At 57.0% G+C, this 17,570-nt stretch overlaps 1 long non-coding RNA gene, 1 other non-coding gene and 2 pseudogenes across 2 annotated transcripts in view; 3 read left to right on the top strand and 1 right to left on the bottom strand.

The window, feature by feature from the left end:
* Positions 1-1,871, top strand: part of LOC139834886 (28S ribosomal RNA) — a 3,415-nt pseudogene extending 1,544 nt beyond the window's left edge.
* Positions 1-17,570, bottom strand: part of LOC139834884 (uncharacterized) — a 48,885-nt gene that overhangs the window by 2,738 nt on the left and 28,577 nt on the right. The window lies entirely within an intron of this gene.
* Positions 8,335-8,491, top strand: LOC139834892 (5.8S ribosomal RNA). Its single transcript, XR_011750557.1, has one exon. It is a non-coding gene; the product is annotated as a 5.8S ribosomal RNA (ribosomal RNA).
* On the top strand, positions 8,707-12,042 carry LOC139834887 (28S ribosomal RNA; annotated as a pseudogene).

The following is a 17,570-nucleotide window of genomic DNA, read 5'->3' on the forward strand; positions in this document are numbered from 1 at the left end:
GCACTTATGGGTAAGCCGATCCTAAGGTTGACGGGGTACACCCTCGCGCAGATAGCGCGATCACGCGCATCCCCGAAAGGGAATCGGGTTAAGATTTCCGAGCTGATGTGGCGGTTGACGGCGACGCAGGAAGTCCGGGAGACGCCGGCGGGGTGTCCTCGGGAAGAGTTATCTTTTCTGCTTAACGGCCCGCCAACCCCTGAATCGGTTCACGGGGAGGTAGGGTCCAAGAGTGACCGCACGTCGCGCGTGTGTCCGGTGCAGCCTCTATGCCCATGAAAATCCGGAGGACCGAGTGCACCGGGCCCACGCCCGGTCGTACTCATAACCGCATTCGTCTCCAAGGTGAACAGCCTCTGGCCAATGGAACAACAGGCAAGGGAAGCCGGCAAAACGGATCCGTAACTTCGGTGCTGGGATTGGCTTCCCGAGGACTGGGCTCGGGGGTCCCGCCCCCTAACCCGTCTGCCGTCGGGCTCGAGCCGCCACGCGGCGAGAGCGGGTCGCCGCGTGCCGGCCGGGGACGGACCGGAATCGTCCCTTCTGGGGCTTTCCCCGAGCATGAAACAAGCCGACTCGTAACTGGTACGGACAAGGGGAATCCGACTCGTTTAATTAAAACAAAGCATTGCGATGGTCCTCGCGGATGCCGACGCACAGATTTCTCACCAAAGTAGTTCTGAATGTCAAAGTGAAGAAATTCAACCAAGCGCGGTAAACGGCGGGAGTAACTACACTCTTAAGTGTAGCCAAATGCCTCGGCCATCTAATTAGTGACGCGTATCAATGGATTAACGAGATTCCCATCGTCCCCCGTTTACTATCCAATGAAACCACAGCCAAGGGAACGGGCTTACGTGGAATCAGCCGGGAAAGAAGACCCTGTTGAGCTTGACTCTAGTCCGACTTTGTGAAATGACTTGAGAGGTGGAGGATAAGTGGGGAGCCTTTACGGGCGCAAGTGAAATACCACTACTTTTAACGTTATTTTACTTATTCCGTGGGTCGGAAGCGGGGCAAGTCCCCTCCTTGTCACCCAAGGCCCGGCTTTACTCGGGCCGATCCGGGCGGGAAGACATTGTCGTGGGAGTTTGGCTCATGCACATCCCGCAAAAGATAACGCAGTGTCCTAAGATGAGCTTCAACGAGAACAAAATCTCGTGTGGAAACAAAAGGGTAAAAGCTCGTTTGATTCCGATTTCCGCACGAACACGAACTCGTGAAAGAGTGGCCTATCGATCCTTTTGATCTTCGGAGTTTGACGCTCGCGGTGTCCGAAAAGGTACCACAAATGGATAATCGGCTTGTGGCAGCCAAGCGTTCATAGCGACGTTGCTTTTGATCCTTCGATGTCGGCTCTTCCTATCATTGTGAAGCAGACCACTGCGTTGGATTGTTCACCCACCAAATAGGGAACGTGGAGCTGGGTTTAGACCGGGCCGTGAGACAGGTTAGTTTCTACCCTTACCGATGATGCTGTCGCGATAGTAATTCAACCTAGTAGGAACCGTTGATTCACACAATTGGTCATCGCGCTTGGTTAGGCAAGCCAGTGGCGCGAAAGCTACTCGTGTGCCGGATTATGACTCGAACGCCTCTAAGTCGAATCCAAGCTAGCAGCCACGCCTGCGCTCGCCGTCGCCCCGACCCAATGCTTAGGGGCGCTTTGCGCCCCCAAAAGGCCCGTGCCATTGGCTAAGCCGGCCCGGCCGAGCAAAGCCGTGGCTTCGCCGCCTGAAGCTCCCTTCCTAACGGGCGGTGGGCTGAATCTCGAGCATCTCCACTTAAATACGCGACGGGGCATTGTAGTGGCGTAGTGGCCTTGCTGCCACGATCCACTGAGATCCAGCCCCACGCTCGCACGGATTCGTCCCTCCCCCCAACTTTTCATTTCGGAAAAGTGTTCAAACCCCATCGTGCAAGCTACGCATGCACTCCAAAATCTCTAAGTCCTTTGGATAGCACCAAGATCATGGGGAAAGTACACAAAGGTCTAACGGAATGCACGTAGGCAACTTGAACGCGAACTGCAAATATGCACATGCATGTTTGAGAATTTACCACAAGTCACCGGACATACTCTAACCCGCCTTGTGCGGAGAGAACATATGAACTCAATGTAGGTCTTTGCCGTAGACTTGAATGACAATTCATAATCCGTGCATTCATAAGGCCGGCCCCGGATTGGACGTCTAAGTCTGCAAAGAACTGGATGCACTAGTGCAAATCCGCACGGGTAATCCAGAGAGGTATGCTCGCAACATGGTGAATCATACGTTTTGGCACTTGCAAGATATTGTGAATAACTTTGCCCGCCAACCAGAAACGATGGCGGAAAGACGGAATATCATACCAACATGACACGAGAAGTAACACTGATGTACTTTAAAACAACCGTAGCACCTCCATGGCGCGAGGCGTTCGTGGATACAGTGAAAAAACGTCAAACGTCGCGTAGAACTATAGTCGGATGACGCCTGCGGCTCGAGATACGGTGAAAACCATGGCGCGCCAGCCAAAACGACGTACCGGCTGAAAACGGCTAAGCCGTGGCTGTACGCCGAAAACGCCTAACCGGTCGGTGAACTATAGGCCGGGTGGTGCTGCCGGGCGGTCGAGATACGGTGAAAACCATGGGCGCCGCCAGCCAAAACGATGGTACCGGCTCAAGACGCGTCTCCGACGCCAATGAAATCGCTCAACGACACGGTGAACTATAAATGCAAAAGCGCCACAAGTGTCGAGATACGGGTGAAAAACCATGGCGCCGCCAACCAAATACGCATTTGCATCGGCTGAAAACGGTTAAGTCGGGCCGACGTCGCTGAACGCCCAACGACACGGAGCGCATAGCCGGGTGGGCGCCGCTGGTCGGATAACGGTGAAACTATGGGCGCCGCAGCTAATACGACGGAATCGGCTAAAACGGCAGCCGGGCCGACGCCGGAAAACGCCCAACGACGCCGAAGCGTACATGCCGGATGGGCGCGCTGCCGGTCGGGATACTGTGAAAACCATGGCGCCGCATCAATACGACTAATCGCTAAAAAACGGCTAAGTCGGGTATCGTCCGAAATCGCTCAACGACACGGTGAACTATAGTCGGGTGGGCGCGCGCTGTCGCAGATACGGTGAAAAACCATGGCGCCGCCAACCAAAACGACGGCATCGCTGAAAACGGTTAAGTCGGTCCGACCGCCGGAAAACGCCCAACGACGCCGAAGCGATAGTCGGGTGGGCGCGCGCTGGTCGGGTAACGGTGAAAACCATGTATGCCGCAGCAACACGACGGAATCGGGCGTAAAAACGGCTAAGTCGGACCGGAGCGTCCGGAAAACGCCCAACGACGCCAGCGTATAGTCGGGTGGGCGCGCTGCTGGTCGGGTAACGGTGAACCAGAACTATGGCGCCGCAAAGCAAATAATCCACCTGGAATCGGCTAAAACGTTAAGTCCGGGCCGACGTCTGAAAACGCTCCAACGACGCCGAAGCGTGATGGGCCGGGTGGGCGCGCGCTGGTCGGGTAACGGGTGAAAACTGCTGGCGCCGCAGCTAATACGACGGAATCGCTAAAAACGGCTAAGTCGGTCCGGACAAGCCGGAAAACGCCCAACGACGCGAGCGTACAGTCGGCTGGGCGCGCTGGTCGGGTAACGGTGAAAACCAGGCGCGGCAGCCAATACGACGGGAATCGGCTAAAAACGGCTGGCCGGGCCGATCGCTGAAAACGTCCAACGACGCCGCCGCATAGTCGGTGTGCGCGCGCTGGCTCTGGCACCAGAAAACCATGGCGTTGCAGCCAATACGACGAATCGGGTTAAAAACGCCAGCCGGGCCGACGTCGGAAAACGTCCAACGACGCCGAGAGTACAGTCCGGTTGGCGCGCGCTGGTTCTGCAATTCTGTGAAAACCACATGGCGCTGGCAGCCAATACGACGGAATCGGCTAAAAACGGCTGCCGGGCCGACGTCGGAAAACGCCCAACGACGCCGAGCGATACAGTCGGGTGGGCGCGCGCTGGTCGGGTAATCTGGTGAAAACTATGGCGCCGCAGCCAATACGACTAATCGGCTAAAACGGCCAACGCTGTCCGATCGCCTGAAAACGCCCAACGACGCCGAGCGATAGTCGGGTGGGGCGCGCTGGTCGGGTAACGGTGAAAACCATGCGCGCAGCCAATACGACGGAATCGCTAAAAACGGGCTAAGCTCCGCCGACGCCGGAAAACGCCCAACGACGCTTCTGCCAGATACAGGGCGCGCTACAGCTGGTCGGGTAACGGTGAAAACCAGCTGGCGCCGCAGCCAATACGACTTAATCGCTAAAAACGGCCAAGTCGGGCCGACAAGCCGGAAAACGCCCAACGACGCCAGCGCACAGTCGGGTGGCTGCGCGCTGGTCGGGTAACGGTGCAAACTATGGGCGCCGCAGCCAATACGACGGAATCGGCTAAGGCCTGGCAGAACTCTGCCGCGGCAGAGAAATGGCCATTTTCTCTGCCGCGGCAACAGTGTAGGCTCCTTCACAAGCTGACGGGCAGGGGGTCCCGCAGGCGGGCCTAAGCTCCCTGTATATTGGGGGGGCTGGCATCCTCTTCCTTTTGCCGTTGTGGGTTCGTCCCACAACTTTTTCTACGCTCGTCACGTAGCAACTCCACGCTGTCGTGGCGTGTCACGCGGCGACGTTACGCTGCCGCGTGACAGTCACGTGCACGTCTATCGCGTCACGTGGACGTGTCCGAATTTGAGAACAACCGTGATCAGGTGTTGCCTCTACCTCTCCACCGTTAGTGGTAGGATATGTAACATTCTGCGCCGATCCTCAATGGAACGGATGTCGTTGGCCTTAAGAGAACGTCGCCGTGCAACGCGTCGCTGCTGCGGTGACACCCGCGCGCTGTGGACACTCAGTGACGCGCCACACAGAGCAATCCCACCGCGTGGTGGGAGGCTCGAGGCTTGACCGATGTCGCGAGCGCATGTCCCGAACAGAGAAAGCGCACGTTCCCCGTCTATTGGCGGGGAACAAGTGCGCTCGTTGCCTTCAGAGGCGCCCCGCAACGTTGCCGCGCCACCGCGGTGACATGAGTGCGCCTCCGATTCTGAGAACAACCGTGAACAGGTGTTGCCTCTGGCCTCTCCACGCTAGTGGTAGGATATGTAACATTCCTGCGCCGATCCTCACTGAACGCATGCCGAGGCCTAAAGAGAACGTCGCCGTGCAACGTTACCGTTGCTGCGCTGACACCCCGCGCCGTGGACACTGTGGACGTGCCTACACAGCAATCCCACCGCGCTACGCGTGGTGGGAGGCTCGGGAGGCTTGACCGATGTCGCGAGCGCATGTCCCGACGAGAGGCGCACGTCCCCGTCTATTGGCGGGGGAACAAGCGCCGTTTGCCTCGTGAGAACGCCCCGTTTAACGCTGCCGAGCGCCACCGCGGTGACATGAGTGCGCTCCGATTCTGAGAACAACCGTGAACAGCCTGTGTGTTGCCTCTACCTCTCCTACGCTTAGTGGTAGGATACGTAACATTCTGCGCCGATCCTCAATGAACGGATGCCGTTGCCTTAAGAGAACGTCGTCGTGCAACGCAACTTGCTGTCGCGGTGACACCTCGCGCCGTGGACACTCAGGATTTCTACACAGAGCAATCCCAACCGTCGGCTTACGCGTGGTGGGAGGCTCGGGAGGCTTGACCGATGTTGGCTACGTCGAGCGCATGAGTAGCTTTGGACCCGTGTCTGCCGGTAGATCCCCCGTCTTCGCGCGGCCGACCATGTGCGCCGTGTCCCGTCAAGTCGTTTGGCTTATATGATGATGTCGCCTTTCAAGTGCTTGCGTTGCTGGTACCCGACCTACGGGAAGCGGTGTTTAACACGTTTGCCTCGCGGTGGACACTGGTGTGCCGCTGCGGCCTAACGTGCGCTTGCGGCGCTTCTCGTGGTTCCGGCACTCCTAGTGCCCGGTGCTACCAAGGCAGCCTCAAGCCCCGCTGTTGGTCTTGATGTTACTCAGCGATAAAGAGTCTTGGCAACCTTTTGGTTGCTAGGACCTGACCTCTTAAGCTGCTCTCCGAATTTGAGAACAACCGTGAACAAAGTGTTGCCTCTACCCTCTCCAGCGCTATGGTAGGATATGTAACATTCTCGCGCCGATCCTCAATCAAGTAGGATGAGCTTGGCTCGCTCAATCGCGACAACCGGCCTGCCGCTTGTCTCGGCCTTGACACGCAAGTGGAAGGCGGACAAAGACCGACGCTGGACGTCAACGAGGACGTGCCACCTGGTTGATCCCGCCAGCAGTCATATGCTTGTCTCAAAGATTAAGCCATGCATGTGCAAGTATGAACCAATTTGAACCGTGAAAATCGCGAATGGCTCATTAAATCAGTTATAGTTTGTTTGATGGTACGTGCTACTGATAACCGTAGTAATTCTAGAGCTAATACGTGCAACAAAACCCCGACTTCGGGAGGGGCGCATTTATTAGATAGTAAATGACGCGGGCTCTGCCCGCTGATCCGATGATTCATGATAACTCGACGGATCGCAAGGCCCCTCGTGCCGGCGACGCACGGTCCAAATTTCTGCCCTATCAACTTTCGATGGTAGGATAGGGGCCTGCCATGGTGGTGACGGTGACGGAGAATTAGGGTTCGATTCGGGAGAGGGAGCCTGAGAAACGGCTACCACATCCAAGGAAGGCAAGAAAGGCCAAGAAATTACCCAATCCCACACGGGAGGTAGTGACAATAAATAACAATACCGGGCGCATTAGTGTTCCGGTAATTGGAATGAGTACAATCTAAATCGCCTTAACGAGGATCCATTGGAGGGCAAGTCTCAGGCCAAAGAGTCACGGTAATTCCAGCTCCAATAGCGTATATTTAAGTTGTTGGCAAGGAAAGCTCGTAGTTGGACTTTGGCCTAAGTCACTGTCACTTCACGGCGAGCACCGACCAACTCGACCCTTCCAAATTCACGATGCGCTCCTAGCCTTAATTGGCCGGTCGTGCCACCGGCATCGTGACTTTGAAGAAAGGAGCGTGCTCAAAGCAAGCCATCGCCCTGGATACATGAGCAGGGGATAACAACAGAGGAGTCCGGGCCGAATGGGTTGGCCTTCGGCATCGGAGTAATGATTAATAGGGACAAATGGGGGCATTCGTATTTCATAGTCAGAGGTGAAATTCTTGGATTTATGAAAAGACGAACAATCGCGAAAGCATTTGCCAAGGATGTTTTCATTAATCAAGAACGAAAAGTTGGGGGCTCGAAGACGATCAGATACCGTCCTAGTCTCAACCATAAACGATGCCGACCTGTAGGATCGGCGGATGTTGCTTATAGGACTCCGCCGGCACCTTATGAGAAATCAAAGTCTTTGGGTTCCGGGGGAGTATGGTCGCAAGGCTGAAACTTAAAGGAATTGACTTAAGGGCACCACCAGGCGTGGAGCCCGCGTTTAATTTGACTCAACACGGGGAAACTTACCAGGTCCGTACATAGCAAGGATCGATTCGCACCGAGAGCTCTTTCTTGATTCTATGGGTGGTGGTGCATGGCTCTTAGTTGGTGGCAGCGATTTGTCTGTTGATTCCGTTTAACGAACGAGACCTCGAAAAGCTCGCTAACTAGCTATGCTGGAAGCCATCCCTCCGCAGCTAGCTTCTTAGAGGGACTATCGCCAAAGTAGGGCGACTGGAAGTTTGGAGGCAATAACAAAATCATGTGATGCCCTTAGATGTCGCCTGCCGCACGCGTCAATCGATGTATTCAACGAGTATATAGCCTTGGCCGACAGGCCCGGGTAATCTTGAGAAATTTCATCGTGATGGGGATAGATCATTGCAATTGTTGGTCTTCAACGGTGGAATGCCTAGTAAGCGCGAGTCATCAGCTCGCTGACTACGTCCCTCGTCTTGTACACACCGCCCGTCGCTCCTACCGATTGAATGGTCCGTGAAGTAGCCCGGATCGCGGCGACGGGGGCGGCTCCTCGGGCCGCCCCCGACGTCGCGAGAAGTCCATTGAACCTTATCATTTAGAGGAAGGAGAAGTCGAATAAGGTTTCCGTAGGTGAACCTGCGGCAGGACACACGTGACCCCTGACCAAAACAGACCGCGCACGAGCGATTACAGCCCGGCCGGGCGGCGCGCATCGTCCGTCGCTTGGCACAAGTCCTCGACAACATCATCTTTTCGGAGTTGGGGCTCGGGGTAAAAAGAACCTACCCGCGCCGAAGGCGTCAAGGAACACCGTGTGCCTAACGAGGGGATGTGGCTGGCTTGGCCATGCCGCACCCGAGCAATTCTATATAATCCACGACGGACTCTCGGCAACGGATATCTCGGCTCTCGCATCGATGAAGAACGTAGCGAAATGCGATACCTGGTGTGAATTGCGTAATCCCGCGAACCATCGAGTCTTTGAACGCAAGTTGCGCCCGCAGGCCTTCTGGCCGAGGGCACGCCGGCCCGCGCCACGCCAAACACGCTCCCACCCAACTAACTTGGGGTGGGACGCTGCATGGTCGGCTCCTCGTCCCGCAAGGGGCGGTGGGCCAAAGATCCGCTGAGCCGCCTATCGGGCCGGGACATGCGTGGTAGGCGACCCGCTTACTAAACGTGCTGCCTCCGGCGCGTAGCCGACGCGATGGCCCCAATGGACCCTTTTAACGGAGTGCATGACGCCCTCGACCGCGACCCCAGGTCGCGTGGACTACCCGCTGAATTTAAGCATATAAATACGTTTTGAGGAGAAGAAACTTACAAGGATTCCCTAGTAACGGCGAGCGAACCGGGAATGCCTCAGCTTGAGAATCGACCGGCTTTGCTCGTTCGAATTGTGGTCCGGAGAGGCGTCCCTCGCCGACGGACCGAGCCCAAGTCCCCGGGAAAGGGGCGCCTGGGAGGGTGAGAGTTCTGGCCCGGGGTTCGGACCCCGTCGGTGATCACGAGGCGCTCGTCAACGAGCCGGGTTGTTTGGGAATGCAGCCCAAATCGGGCGGTAGACTCCGTCCAAGCGCTGTGGCCGATACAGTGCGAGAGACCGGAGCAGCGAACAAGTACCGGCGAGGGAAAGGGCGAAAGGACTTGAAAAGAGAGTCAAAGAGTGCTTGAAATTGCCGGGAGGGAGCGGATGGGGTGCTTCCGGGCGGGCGCCCCCGTATGCGGAACGGCTTTTGCTGGTCCGCCGCCGGCTCGGGGCGTGGACTGCTGTTTCCGCTGCGCCGGCGGCCAAAGCCCGGGGGCCGAGGTGCCTCCGGTGGCTCGTCGGCCGGCACGGTCGGTACTCGCGCGCCGAAAGGCGTGTCCTTCCTTGGGGCACTGCGCTGCAACGCGCCTGGGGTGGGTTCCCATCCGACCCGTCTTGAAACACGGACCAAGGAGTCCGACATGCGTGCGAGTCGACGGGTTCTAAAACCTGGGATGCTTAAGGAGGCCGACGAGCTGAGGCCCTCACGGGCCGCACCGCTTCGTCGACCCTGATCTTCAGAAGGGTTCGAGTTGGAGCACGCTCTGCCGGGACCCGAAAGATGGTGAACTATGCCTGTGCCGGGGCGAAGCCGCAGGAAACTCGGTGGAGGCTCGAAGCGAGCACGACGTGCACCGTTCGTCTCGACTTGGGTAATAGGGGCGAAGACCAATCGAACCCATCTAGTAGCTTGTTCCTCTCCGAAGTTTCCTCGTGATAGCTGGAGCCCATTACGAGCTCCCATCGTGTAAAGCCAATGATTAGAGGCATCGGGGCGCAACAACCGACCTATTCTCAAACTTTAAATAGGTAGGATGGTGCGGCTGCTCCGTGAGCCGCGCTCACGGAATCGGGTGCTCCAAGGCGGGCCATTTTTGGTAAGCGTAATCAAGATGTGATGAACCGGAAGCCGGGTTACGCGTGTCTAACCCGCGCGCTAACCTAGAACCCACAAAGGGTGTTGGTCGATTCACATTAGACGGTGGTCATGGAAGCTCTAAATCCGCTAAGGAGTGTGTAACAACTCACCTGCCGAATCAACGTAGCCCCGAAATGGATGGCGCTGAAGCGCGCGGACCCACACCCGGCCATCCGGGCAAGCGCCATGCCCCGATGAGTAGGAGTGCGCGGCGGCCGCCGCAAAACCTAGGGCGTGGAGCCCTGCGGAGCGGCCGTCTGGGTGCGCATCTTGGTGGTAGTGTGCAACATTCAAATGAGAACTTTGAAGGCCGAAGAGGAGGTGCTGTCCCATGTGAACGGCACTTGCACATGGGTAAGCCGATCCCAAGGGACGCAGTACGGCAGATAGCGCGATCACGCGCATCCCCCGAAAGGGTTAATCGCTGGCATTTCCTGAGCCGGGATGTGGCGGTTGACGGCGACCTAGGGAAGTCCGGAGACGCGCCGGGCGGGGGCCTCGGGAAGAGTTATCTTTTCTGGCTAACGGCTCACTGTCCCGGAATCGGTTCAGCCGGAGGTAGGGTCCAAGTGAGTCCGGAAGAGCACCGCACGTCGCGGGTGTCCGGCAGCCTCCGCGTTCCATGAAAACCGAGGACCGAGTACCGCTCCACGCCCGGTCGTACTCATAACCGCATCAGGCCTCCATGTGGAACAGCCCTCTGGCCAATGGAACAATGTAGGCAAGGGAAGCCGGCAAAACGGATCCGTAGATCTCGGGAAAAGGGATTGGCTCGAGGACTGGCTCTGGGGTCCCGGCCCCGAACCCGTCGCTGTCGGCGGATTCATGCTCGAGCTGCTCACGCGGCGAGCGGGGTCGCCGCGTGCCGGTCAGGGATCGACCGGGAATCGTTCCTTCGGGGCTTTCCCCCCGAGCATGAAACAGCCGACTCAGAACTGGTACTGATAAGGGGAATCTGAACGTTTAATTAAAACAAAGCATTGCGATGGTCCTCGCGGATGCCTGACGCAATGTGATTTCTGCCTGCTCGAATGTCAAAGTGAAGAAATTCAACCAAGCGCGGGTAAACGGCGGGAGTAACTATGACTCTCTTGCTAAAGCCAAATGCCTGCCATCCAATTAGTGACGCGCATGAATGGATTAACGAGATTCCCACTGCCCTCGTCTACTATCCAAATAAACCACAAACCTAAGGAACGGGTTTGATGGAATCAGCGGGGAAAGAAGACCCTGTTGAGCTTGACTCTAGTCCGACTTTGTGAAATGACCCTTGAGAGGTGTAGGATAAGTGTGGGAGCCTTTACGGGCGCAAGTGAAATACCACTACTTTTAACGTTATTTTACTTATTCCGTGGTCGGAAGGGGCAAGTCCCCCTCCTTTGGCTCCAAGGCCCGGTTTTACTCGGGCCGATCCGGGCGGAAGACATTGTCAGGTGGAGATTTGGTCAGGGGCGGTACATCTCGTTAAAAGATAACGCAGTGTCCTAAGATGAGCTCAACGAGAACAGAAATCTCGGTGGAAACAAAAGGGTAAAAGCTCGTTTGATTCTGACTTCAAGATGAATACGAACCGTGAAAGTGTGGCCTATCGATCCTTTAGATCTTCGGAGTTTGAAGCTAGAGGTGTCGAAAAGTTACCACACTGATAATCAAGTTTGTGGCAGCTAAGCCGTCATAGCGACGTTGCTTTTTGATCCTTCGATGTCGGTTCTTCCTATCATTGTGAAGCAGAATTCACCAAGTGTTGGATTGTTCACCCACCAATAGGGAACGTGGAGCCTTTGGTTTAGACCGGCTGTGGAGACAGGTTAGTTTTACCCTACCGATGACAAGGTCGCGATAGTAATTCAACCTAGTACGAGAGGAACTGCGGATTACACAATCATTCTATGGTTGCTGAGTGCCGTGCACGGTTGGTGGAGCGATTTGTCTGGTTAAGCTTAACGAACCAGCCAGCTAACTAGCTATGCGGAGCCATCCCTCCGACCCATTCTTAGGGGGACACGCCTGTGCGACGTCATTGGCTGCTTCTCCCTTAGATGTACGTGGCGTCGCTTTCGATGCCCTTCCTAATAGCTGCGGTGCCCGGTAATCTTGAGAAATTCATCGTGATGGGGATAGATCATTGCAATTGTTGGTCTTCAACGAGGAATGCCCAGTAAGCGCGAGTCATCAGCTCACCGACTACGTCCCTGGCCCAACCCCTACTTGATTTCGGAAGGTTCAAATCGGCAAGCGGTTCGCCTCCCGACGTCGAGAAGTCCATTGATAACCCATCATAAAGGAGAAGTCGTAACAACCGTAGCATGAACCGGAATCATGGATGTAATGCATGTTTGGAAAAGCACGATACAACCCGCTGGCAGGCAAGCTCACTTTGCCGTCCTAGCACTTCATAAACGAGACTATGCTGTCCGGGACGGCGCCGAAGGGCAAGGAAACCGTGCCTAACGGGGATGTCGGCTGGGAACTATAGTGGCACTTGCAAGATACGGTGATATAATTTGCCACAAAACTCTGGAAAACGGATATCTTCGACACGATGAAGAACGTAGCGAAATGCGATACTTGTGAAACCATGGCGTAGCACCATCGGAGGCTTTGAACGCAAGTTGAAAACGCCCACGAGGCCTTTGGCCGAGGGCGCGCGCTGCTCAAGGTGAAAAACACGCTCCCACCCAACTAACTTGGGTGGGACGCGGCATGGCTCCTCGTCCCGCAAGTCGGCGTGTGGAAATCGCCTAACGACACGTGAACTATCGGTGGGCGCGCGGCGGTCGAGATACGGTGAAAAACCATGGCGCGCTAGCCAAAACGCGATGGCCGCCGAATGGACCGTCGCGACGCCCGCAACGACCGCGACATAGTCCGGGTGGGCCCGCTGGTACGAAAACCAGGCGAGAACCAAAACGACGGACCGCTAAACGGCGAGCCGACGGGAACGCCCAACGATCGTGTCAGTCTGGGGCGCCGCTGGGTGGTGACCATGGCGCCGCAGGCCATACGACGGCGGCTAAAACGAGTCGCCGCCGGCCGGAAAACGCCCAACGACGCCGAGCGCAGAGTCTCCGGGTTTGGTGAAACCGATACGCCAACAATACGGGCGGGAATCGCTAAAACGGCTAGAGAGTCGACGCTTGAAACCAACGACGCGAACAAGCCGGGTATGCGCGCGGTCGCATCGGTGAAAACGGCGCGACCAAAACGACGGATCGCTAAAACGCTGTTGTCCGACGCTGAACGTCCAACGACGCCGAGCGCGGTGGGCGCCGCTGGTCGGTCGGCCATGGCGCCGCAGCCAAACGACTGCCGGCAAAAACGGCTGGGGTCGGGCCGGACGCCGAATGCCCAACGACGCCGAGGGCGGTGGGCTAATCCGCCGAACGGTGAAACTACGCGCAGCAATACGACGAATCGCTAAAAACGCGGGCCTTAGCCGACCGCCCAACGACGCCGAAGCGAGTTGCGCCGGTCGGGTAACGGTGAAACCATGGCGCCGCACCGAATAAGCTAAAAACGCCAACCGGTCCGACCGCCGACGCCCAACGACGCCGAAGCGAGGCGTCGGGTGGGTTGCCGCTGGTCGGGTAACGGTGAAAACCATGCCGCAGCCAATAATGAGCCCGCTAAAAACGCTGGTCGGCCGACGTAAAACGCCCAACGCCAGCGTACTGGTGGGCGGCTGGTCGGGTAACGGGTGAAAACCATGGCCGCGCCGCAGCCACACGAATCGCTAAACGCCAAGTCGGAGGTCGAAAACGTCCAACGAACCCAGCGCTAGTCGGGTTGGCGCGCTGGTCGGGTAACGGTGAAATCAATGCCGCAGCCATACGACGAATCGCTCGCCAAGTCGGGCCGACGCCGGAAAACGCCCAACGACGCTGAAGCGACAGTCGATGGGTGGGCGCGCGGTCGGGTAACGTGAAAACCGCTGCCGCAGCTACGACGGCTGCTAAACGGTTAGTCGGGTCCGACGCCGGAAAACGAACGACGCCGAGCGCATAGCGGTGCGCCGCTGTCGGGTAACGGTGAAAACCGATACGCGGCAGCCAATACGACGGCGAAAGCCAAGTCGGGCCGACGTGGAAAACGCCCAACGAGCAGCCCGAGCCCGGGTGGGCGCGCTGACGGTCGGGTAACGGTGCCATGCCGCAGCCAAGATCGCAACGCCTGCCAGCCGGAAAACGTTCAGCCGAGCGTAGTCGTGGTGGGCCGCGCGCTGGTCGGGTACCGGTGAAACTAGCGCCAATACGACGAATCGCTAAGCCTGGCAGAGAGCCCTCGCCGCGGCAGAGAAATGGCCATTTTCTTGCCGCGGCAACAGTGTAGGGCCAAAGCTGACGGGCAGGGTCCAGGCGGGGCAAGTTCCCCAGGTATATTGGGGGGCTGGTGTCCCCGAAGTTGTGGGTTCTGCCCGGCGAGCTCGTCACGTGCAACTATACGTTGTCGGCGTGTCACGCGGCGACGCGCCGCGTGCAGTCACGTGCGACGTCTATCGTTGCTACGTGACGTGTCCCATGAAACAACCGTGAACAGGTGTTGTCGTACCTTTCCATCAGTTAGTGGTAACAAACATTGCGCCGATCCTCAATGAACGGATGCCGGCAAGAGAACGCCGGCAAAACGAAGTGCGCGGTAAACGGCCTGTGGCTCAGGACGCCTACACAGCAATCCGCCCGCGTGGTGGGAGGCTCCGGAGGCTTGCCGATGTCGCGAGCGCATTGCGAGAGCGGGTCCCCCGTCCGGCGGGGAACAAGCGCCTTGCTTCAGAGAACTAACGTTGCCGAAGACCGCGGACAGAGTGGTCCGATTTGAGAACAACCAACAGGTGCTGCCGATCTCTCCACAGTTAGTGGTAGGATATGTGTAACATTCTGCTCGATCCTCAATGAACGGATGCCCCTAAGAGAACGTCGCCGTGAACGAGGCTGCGGCACAGCGCCTGTGGACATCAGGACGCCTACACAGAGCATCCGAGCGCTACGCGTGTGGAGGCTCTCGGGGAGGCTTGACCGATGTCGCGAGCGCATGTCCCGAACAGAGAAAGCGCACGTTCTGTCTATTGGCGGGGAACAAGGGTTGCCAGGAGTCCCGTTAACGCCGCGCCACCGCGGGCATGAGTGCGCTCGTTTGAGAACAACCGTGAACAGGTGTTGCCCTACCTCTCCACAGTGTGGTAGACAGAACATTCTGGCGCCGATCCTCAATGAACGGATGCAGTTGCCTTAAGAGAACGCCGCCGTGAACGTTACCGCTTGCCGGGTGAAAGCGCTGTGACCTCGGACGTACGAATCCACCGTTTAAAGCGTGGCCTAGGCTCGGGAGGCTTAGACCGATGCGGCCAGCCAGCGCATGAGTAGCTTTGGGTGTTCTGCCGGTAGATCCCCGTCTTGTGCGCCACTTCGCGCCGTGTCGTCAGTTTCGTTTGGCATGATGATGTCGCCTAATTCCACCACTGGTACCCACCCCACGTCGCACGGTGATCTAACAAGTTTCTTCGCGGTGAAGACACCTTCGTGCCGCTGCGGCCTAACGGCGCTGCCGTCGTGGGTTCCGCGTCATCTTAGTGCCCGGTGCTACCAAGGCAGCCCCGTCCGCCGTTGGTCCGGATGTTGCTCACTAAGAGTTTGGCAATTTTGGTTGCTAGGACCTGAGCTTGCTCTAGTCCGAATTTGAGAACAACTGAATCAGGTGTAGCCTCTACCTTCCGGGCGCGTGGTGATATGAACATTCTGCGCCTCGATCCTCAATTCAAGTGGCAAGTGGCCCGCTCAATCGCGCCCGGCCTCGCCGCGTCTCGGCCTTGCACCAAGTGGAAGGGCGGACAAAGAGCCGGACGCAACATGGACGTGCTACCTGGTTGATCTGGCCGCAGGTAACTTGTCTCAAAGATAAGGCGGAAGACGGAAGTATGAACCAATTTGAACCGTGAAACTGCGATGGCTCATTAAATCAGTTATAGTTTGTTTGATGGTACGTTCTGATACCGTGAATTCTAGAGCTAATACGTCAACAAGAGACTTAGTCGGGAGGGGCGTACATTAGAAAATGGCGCGGCTCGCCCGCTGATCCGATGATTCATGATAAACGGATCGCAAGTGTGCTCGCGACGCATTAAATTTCTGCTATCAACTGGATGGTAGGATAGGGGCCTACCATGGTGGTGACGGGTGACGGAGAAAGGTTCGAATTCCGATGAGGGAGCTCGAGAAACGGCTACCAACCAAGGAAGGCAGAGGAACCGTTGAAATTCACCCAATTGACACGGGGAGGTAGTGACAATAAAAACACACCGGGTATTAGTGCCGGATTGGAATGACAATCTAAATCCTAACGAGGATCCATTGGAGGGCGCTGTGCCGCATCAGGTAATCGGTCCCAATAGCGATATTTAAGTTGTTGCAGTTAAAAGCTCGTAGTTGGACTTTGGGCCGGGTCGCCGGTCCGCCTCACGGCGAGCACCGACCAACTCGACTTCAGCCCGACGCCTCCTAGCCTTGAGGCCGGGCGCCACCGGCATCGTTACTTTGAAGAACTAGAGTGCTCAAAGCAGCCATCGCTGGATACATTAGCATGGGGATAACATCAAGTCCGGCGCACGTTGGCGACGCGAATGATTAATAGGACACATGGGGGCATCATTTACCAAGTCAGGTGAAAACGGATTTATGAAAGACGAACAACTGCGAAAGCATTTGCCAAGATGTTTTCATTAATCGAACGAAAGTTGGGCGCTCGAAGCGTCGATACCGTCTAGTCTAAAAAACGATGCCGACCAGTGCAAATCGGCCGGATGTTGCTATAGGACGCGTCGCACCTTATGGAATCATAGTCTTTGGCCGGGGGAGTATGTGCAAGGCTGAAACCAAAGCAATTGACGGAATCGGGCACCACCAGCGATGGAGCCGCGGCTGACTCAACACGAAACTTACCAGGTAATAGCAAGGATTGACAGACGAGAGCTCTTTCTTGACTAGGGTGGTGGTCATGCCGCTATAGTCGGTGGAGCGACGGTGAATCGCTACCAACGACTCAGCCTGAAAACGGCTAAGTCGGGCGACGCCGAAACGCTTCAGACACGGTGACTATCGTGTAGGCGACGGAAGTCGAGGTAACGGTGATGCCAGATGGGCGCACGCGCCACACTGATGTACGGAACGAGTATATAGCCTGGGCCGACAGGCCGGTACGAGAAAACGCTGATGGGATAGATCGCGCTGGTCTTCAACGGTGAACCATGCGAGTCATCAGCCGCGTTACTACGTCCCTGCCGAAAACGCCGACGCCCGATTGAAGGTCCCAATGGACGGACGCTGGCGACGGGGGGGCTGCGACTCGCGAGAAGTCCATTGAACCATCAACGCAGGAAGGAGAAGTCGCTGGTCGGGTGAACGCGTGGAAAACGTCCCTGACCAAAACAGACCGAGCGCACGAGTCGGTGGGCGCGGCATCGTCCGACGTTGGCAAAGCCCCCGACAACCTCATCTTTAGTCGGAGTTGGGGTCGGGGGTAAAAGAACCCACGGCGCCGACGTCGGAACACCGTGCCTAACGAGGGATAGTCGGGTGCTAGCGCGGTCAACGGTGAATAATCCAACGACTCTCGGCAAAACGTGGAAGTCGGTCCGACGTGAAGAACGTAGCCAAATGCGATACCTGGTGTAATTGCAGT

Source organism: Lolium perenne, unplaced genomic scaffold, assembly GCF_019359855.2.
Source record: "Lolium perenne isolate Kyuss_39 unplaced genomic scaffold, Kyuss_2.0 unplaced69, whole genome shotgun sequence".
Taxonomy (NCBI): Eukaryota; Viridiplantae; Streptophyta; class Magnoliopsida; order Poales; family Poaceae; genus Lolium; species Lolium perenne.